Genomic DNA, 6,337 nt, shown 5'->3' with positions numbered 1-6,337 from the left:
TCATTTTAAATGTGGTGATAAAATCATCTGAATTTTAAAAGATAATTCTTGCTTTTGTGTGAAGATTGGATTATCAGCATGCTTGTGGGGTGAGATGGAGTGGGGAGACACACTCAGAACTGTACTTCAGAAAGATGAAATGTGTCAGCAACATGTAAAATAGCTCAGAGGGGGAGAGCAGCAATTCAGAAATGTATGCAACTGACAATAGAGACAGCATGAGCTGGGGAGCTAGACTCATGCTTCCAAACAAAGCTGCAGGAAGTGAGCTAAGATTCAAATAATCCCCAACTCTCCTCAGTCAGCTGTAGAGGCCAGGACTTCTTCACCAACTGCCCCATTCAGTCCTCTCCACAACCCCACAATTCTGTTACAAAAAGCAGTTTCCAGGTTTGAACCCAAACTCACTGCCAGAGAGCTCCAAGGGCATCTGCTTATCAGCACATAAATGCTTCAGAAGATTTTAAATTAGGGGAGGTTGGAATTACAGAGTGTGTCTCCACCGCTGCCAAAAGGAACGATTATTTTTTGAGTTCCAATAACTTTCTTCCCCGAACCCTTTGTGCCTTTCTTTAAACCCTACTGATTAATTTATAACCCACGTAATAATGAGATTTCAGAATTCCAGGATGAATTCACCTTAAAATACCCAAATTGCAAGGTTAGAAAGCCCATGAAGAAGAGTCTGTGCCCCTTGCTGGGGTTGTGGTGCGATGTTGCTGGCAGATTTAAGGTACAGGCAAATCTTGGGGGGACATTTTGTTGTTGTTGTTAATCCTTACCAAAAAACTTTGGGGTTAATTTTTTTTTTATTAATCCACACTTTAGAGAGAGTGGAAAGGAGGGAGAGAGACATAGAGAAAGAAACATCAATGTTGAGAGAGACACATTAATTGGTTGCCTCCTGCACATACCCCCACTGAGGTATGTGTCTTGAGCCAGCAACCAAGGCATGTGCCCTTGACTGTAATTGAAACCAAGACCCTTCAGTCCACGAGCTGATGCTCTATCCACTGAGTCAAACCTGCCAGGGCAAGGGTAATTCTTTTAGCTGCAGTCCTCATTTGTATTTCAATGTAAATGAGTTTCAAATTCTTCTTGAGAGAAAATTTTGGCTGGGAAACTCTAGATGGTTCTGGGCCCAGAGTTGGGGCACAAGCCTTAGGGGAGTTGAATGGGGAAGGGAAAAGGGGAAGGAGGTGGCACTAGAGCACTGAACTTCACTTCCTTCCCTGTGTTTGATGGAGCCAGGAAACAGCTGCCCACCCCTTCCTGAGTAGAGGGCTCTCAACGTGCTGAATGAAGAAGAAAATAATTTGGTTTTATAGCTTTGCATTATCTGTGCTTGGTTAGATTCTAATGTGAGCTGTGCACCTGGATGGTTTCCTTAAATATGCATTTCTTTAAAAAGGAAACTCTGTCTCCTTGTGGACCACTTTCCCTTGGGGTAGCTCCTGACCAAAACGTTTGCAGCTACAAGGGGAGCTACAAGGAAGAGCAGGGAGAATTGTGCACTTGACATTCATTTTCACAGAAATAGGGAGATGACAAGTGTAGAAGGAAGGAAATTCATCACTTACTGAGGACCAACGATGTGCCCGGTCTGCTTGGGCACTTCTCAGGAAGGTTATCTCAGAGGCACATTTTCCTCTGGTTCTCCTGGGACTCTCCAGCGTTAGTGATCACTCCCAATGGGTGAGCACAACTCCTGCAGTGTCACTTGTGTGTGTATCAGTATAGCTAATATTTATCGAGCACATACGCATGTAGGTGCTTTAGGGAGATCCCTCATTTGCAGTCTCATTTTAGACAAAAGAGAGATGCCAATGACTTGTTCAGAATCAGCAGTGCCACGATTAAAACTCAGGCCACTGGATTCTAGGGATCACACAGTCATTTTGTGATATTACCTTTTACTTACATAGGAAAGGCAAAAAATGACACACCTGCTCTCATTGTAATTTCCCTCTAAGTTTATGTCTAAGGTTTTCAGTCTCCTTAAATTTTGCCTACAGGCATCCCCTCTTCACTTTAGGTGCCCAGAGCCCTCTTATGTTATACACCTCACTACCACTACCACCTCTTTTCTGAAGGAGTTGCCCAATATAATTGACTCATTCAGGCTAATGCTATGCCTTCCAGGCATAAGTGAATTTTTTTACTTTTTATCTGTAACTATAAAGTTTTTCTTTCTTCTGAGAATTTTTAACTATCAACTCAGGAATAATAAGGATCCATTTGTCTCTTGATTGTGGTTTTGGGATGCCTGGGGCTGGTGATGGTTTGGACTATCAAGTATTTCCTGCTTATCTGAAGAGAGTGAGCTCAAAGACCAGCTGCTGGAAGTGTGTTCTCTGGGTGATATATGGTATAGGAACAGGTGTACTGGACTTATTAGCTTACTAGAGGCCCAGTGCACAAAATCTGTGTGTGTGTGTGTGTGGGGGGGGTGGTCCCCTCAGCCCAGCCTGCACCCTTTCCAATCTGGGTCCCCTTGGGGGATGTCTGACTGCTGTTTAAGCCTGACCCAGGGGTTTAGGCCTAAACCAGCAGTTGGGCATCCCTCTCACAATCCTGGACCACTGGCTCCTAATTTCTCACCTGCCTGCCTGCCTGGTCACCCCTAACTGTGACCCCCTGCTGGCCTGATCACTCCTCACTGGTGATCACCCCTGCCTATGCATGTGGCCTGACTGCCCCTAACTGCCCCCCCCTCAACCCGCTGGCCTGGTTGCCCCTAACTGCCCCCTGCTACTGGCCAAATTGCCCCCAACTGCCCCCCTCTGTCAGCATGGTTGCCCCCAACTGCACCCCCTGCTGGCCAGGTAGCCCCCAACTGCCTCCTCCCTGCCAGCCTGGTTGCTCCTAACTGCCACCCTCTGCCAGCCTGGTCACCCCTTACTGCCCCCCCCCCCCCCCTCGCCTGGTCGCCCCACACAGCCTGCTGTTCAGACGTTTGGTCATTCCTCACTAACCCCCCTGCCAGCCTGGTTGCCCACACAGCCTGCTTGTTCAGTTACTTGGTTGTCCCTCACTAACCCCCATGCTAGCCTGATCGACATAGGCAGCCATCTTGTGAGGGTGTGAGGGTTAATTTGTATATTACTTCTTTATTATATAGAATTAGAACTCTGTGATTCTGAAACCCGGAGTCTACTCTGTTTGAACATTCATTCATTCATTCATTCATTTATTCATCAATTACACATGGTCACTTCACTGGCACTGGGGATGCTCTGATAATCAAGACAGATATTGTTCTTGCTGCCAAAAAGCTCACAACTCTGAGTAGGAGACAGACCTTAAATAAGAACCTTCAGTGAAAATGGGCACATCTCATTCTTCTATTTGCCCTTTTCCCTCCTCTTCCTTTCCTACTTCATTGTCATTATAATTTTTCTCCCACCCCTCTTACCCAAGGCTCCCAGATGCCCTATAGTATCTAGAACCTTCCTTTTTCTCCTGTGCCAATACTCCAGTGTGGATCTTCTGATCTCACTCTTCCTAGTGGTTGATCATTGTTTGTCCCAGCTCCATGCCAGCCAGGAAGTCCATTGCTTATGTCTCATTTTTCTTTACCCTGAACTCTTTGCATTCATGCTAATGCTATATCTTCCAGGCATAAGTGCATCTAGCAAACACACAACACCAAGAATTAGAACAGGTTGATGGTGAAATTCAAAGTATCCATTTACCTCATTTATTCATTCAGTAAATATTACAGCTAGTACCTGTCAGGAACTGAGATATAGAGGGGAAAATATAGTCTCTAGGTAGTGAAAGGACTATAAATTTCCAAAGGTAAGAACTCCCTCAATCTTCCACATGTCTCTATTCCCAATATTTAACTCCTTGGTGGAAGGTGAGTACTTAATAAATATGTGTGAAATAAAAGTGAATTCATATTTTGGTAGAAAAGATAGATATATAAAATAATATAATAAAATGGGATGACCATTCATTTAATAAATATTGATTGAACATCTCCCAAATGCTACATACAATATCAAACAAGACCAATTCAGTTCTTTCCCTTATGAACTTTACAGTTTAAATTTTGCACAAATAAGTATTAGACTTGTGATAAGTGATGTGAAGAAGTGCAGGGTCTAAAGGGCATTTGAAAGATATGTTGCCTGGCTCATGTGACAGTCCTGTAGCTCAAAAGAAAAGCTCAAATTACTTTTGAAAAATGGCAACGTTGCCCAACCAGCATGGCTCAGTGGTTGAGCGTTAATCTATGAACCATGAGGTCATGGTTCAATTCCTTGTCATGGCACATGCCCGGGTTGCTGGCTCAATCCCCAGTAGGGAGCGTGCAGGAAGCAGCCTATTAATGATTCTCTCTCATCATTGGTATTTCTATCTCTCTCTCCCTCTCTCTTCCTCTCTGAAAGCAATAAAAAAATTTTTTTAAGAAAAACTGCAAGATTGATATGGTTGAAACATTTTGAGTGAGGAAGGTGAGAGTGGGAAGAGATGAGGTTAATAAAGAAAGCAGAGATTGTATCTCCACAGCTTGGAGGGCAAGTTAGGGATTCAGGGCTTATCTCAAGAGCAATGAAAAGCTTTTTAAAAGTTTTAAGCAGGAACAAGGTATAGCAAATGTTAATTTTTAGATACTCATTCTATTTTGAGCATAAAGAATGAAAGCAGATCAAGAGTGGACAGTAGGAACCCAATTAGTATGCCATTGCAATAATCTAGGTATGAGAGGACATTAACTTGAACTAGGGTGGTGATATTGGAGACAGAAAAGGTGGATGAATCCAACATATTTCTTGGCTCTGGAATCGTCTATGATGATTGGATGGTGGTTGAGATGATGGTGACAGTAAGGGAGAGGGATTGTCAAACATAACTCTTCTATGTTGTATCTGAGCAAGCCGATCGTGTTGGTGTTATTTTCTGAAAATTCTGGAGGAGAAACAGGTTTTTTTGAGGAACATTACTAGTTAAGTTTTGAATATTTGTCACATTGAGATACCTGTGAGAGATCCAAATGGAAATGTTGAATAGTTTAATACACATTGGGTGACTGGCTGGCCCAACATTATTCCTCTAGTAATTATGAGGTGTTCATGTGACTCAATATAAATCCATTTTAATATCTTAACTCTCAGGCCACATGACTGATTCATAGGAAATCCATATGAGCTTCACTGAACCAATAAAATTCTTTCTTTCAATCTGAGTGGGCAGAAGAGAAATGTTTTGCACTCTGGTTTCAGAGCTAGGAGGCTTTAAATTTCAGAGATGTTGATGAGTATTTCTTCTCTATGGGAATTATGTTGGATTATAAAAAATGAAGATAATATGCAGAGAGAGGAGTTGGAGGAAAAGAATCCTAAAATCCATAGTTTGGTTGCATGAATTAAGAGTCAGTACCTGTTAACCAATCTTTCTTTTCCTCCTCCCCTCACCGTCTCTCTTTGAGTATCTGTCTTTCTGTTTTATTTTAGCTAGATTTTGGTGGGATTTTATCACTTGTAATCATGATAGCACTAGCAATATAAGTAAACAGTTTAACTTACAATCTAGAACTCTTAAGAGATCTTGCCTATAGACATATGTTGAGAGTTGTTGAAATAGATATAGAATATAAAGACGGAGTGGACAAGGTCACCAAGAAAGAAAGGAAAGAGAGAGAAGAGTACTGAGACCTCAGCTCTGAAAAACTAACATTAAAGATCCAGGAGAGGAAGATGAACTGCCAAGGAAGTTGAGAGAAATGTTTTTAGTCATTGGTGGAATACCAGTAGAGTATGATGTCACAGAGGCCAGTGGTGTTTTAAAGAGGTGGTGATCAACTGTAGAAGGTTCAAGAGAGGGCAAGTGTGGTAAGCACTGAAAACCGTTCATTGAACTGCTGGCATAGAAGTCATTGGCGCCTTTTCTGAGAATAATTTCAGTGAAGTGGAGCAGTCAGAAGCCAGTTGGGGTGGATTCAGAAGTAAATGAAGGTGAGAAAACACAGCCTTAGAGTGGAAATAATTCTTTCAAGAATCATAGCTCTGAAGAGTGGCACTGAGAGGGAGCTCAGGAACAGATGTTGTTACCTTTTATTTAAGTTGAGAGAGAATAAGCAACATTATATTTAAAGATCTATTAGAGCAGTGGTTCTCAACCTTCCTAATGCCACGACCTTTTAATACAGCTCCTCATGTTGTGGTGACCCCCAACCATAAAATTATTTTCGTTGTTACTTCATAACTGTAATTTTGCTACTGTTATGATCATAATGTAAATATCTGATATGCAGGATGTATTTTCATTGGTCGCGACCCACAGGTTGAGAACCGCTGCCTTAGAGTTTGCACACCACAGCCTCCCATAG

This window comes from Myotis davidii, unplaced genomic scaffold, assembly GCF_000327345.1.
Source record: "Myotis davidii unplaced genomic scaffold, ASM32734v1 scaffold62, whole genome shotgun sequence".
NCBI classification, from domain to species: Eukaryota; Metazoa; Chordata; class Mammalia; order Chiroptera; family Vespertilionidae; genus Myotis; species Myotis davidii.
The sequence above is the reverse complement of the archived record's forward strand: the minus strand, read 5'-3'. Positions refer to the sequence as shown.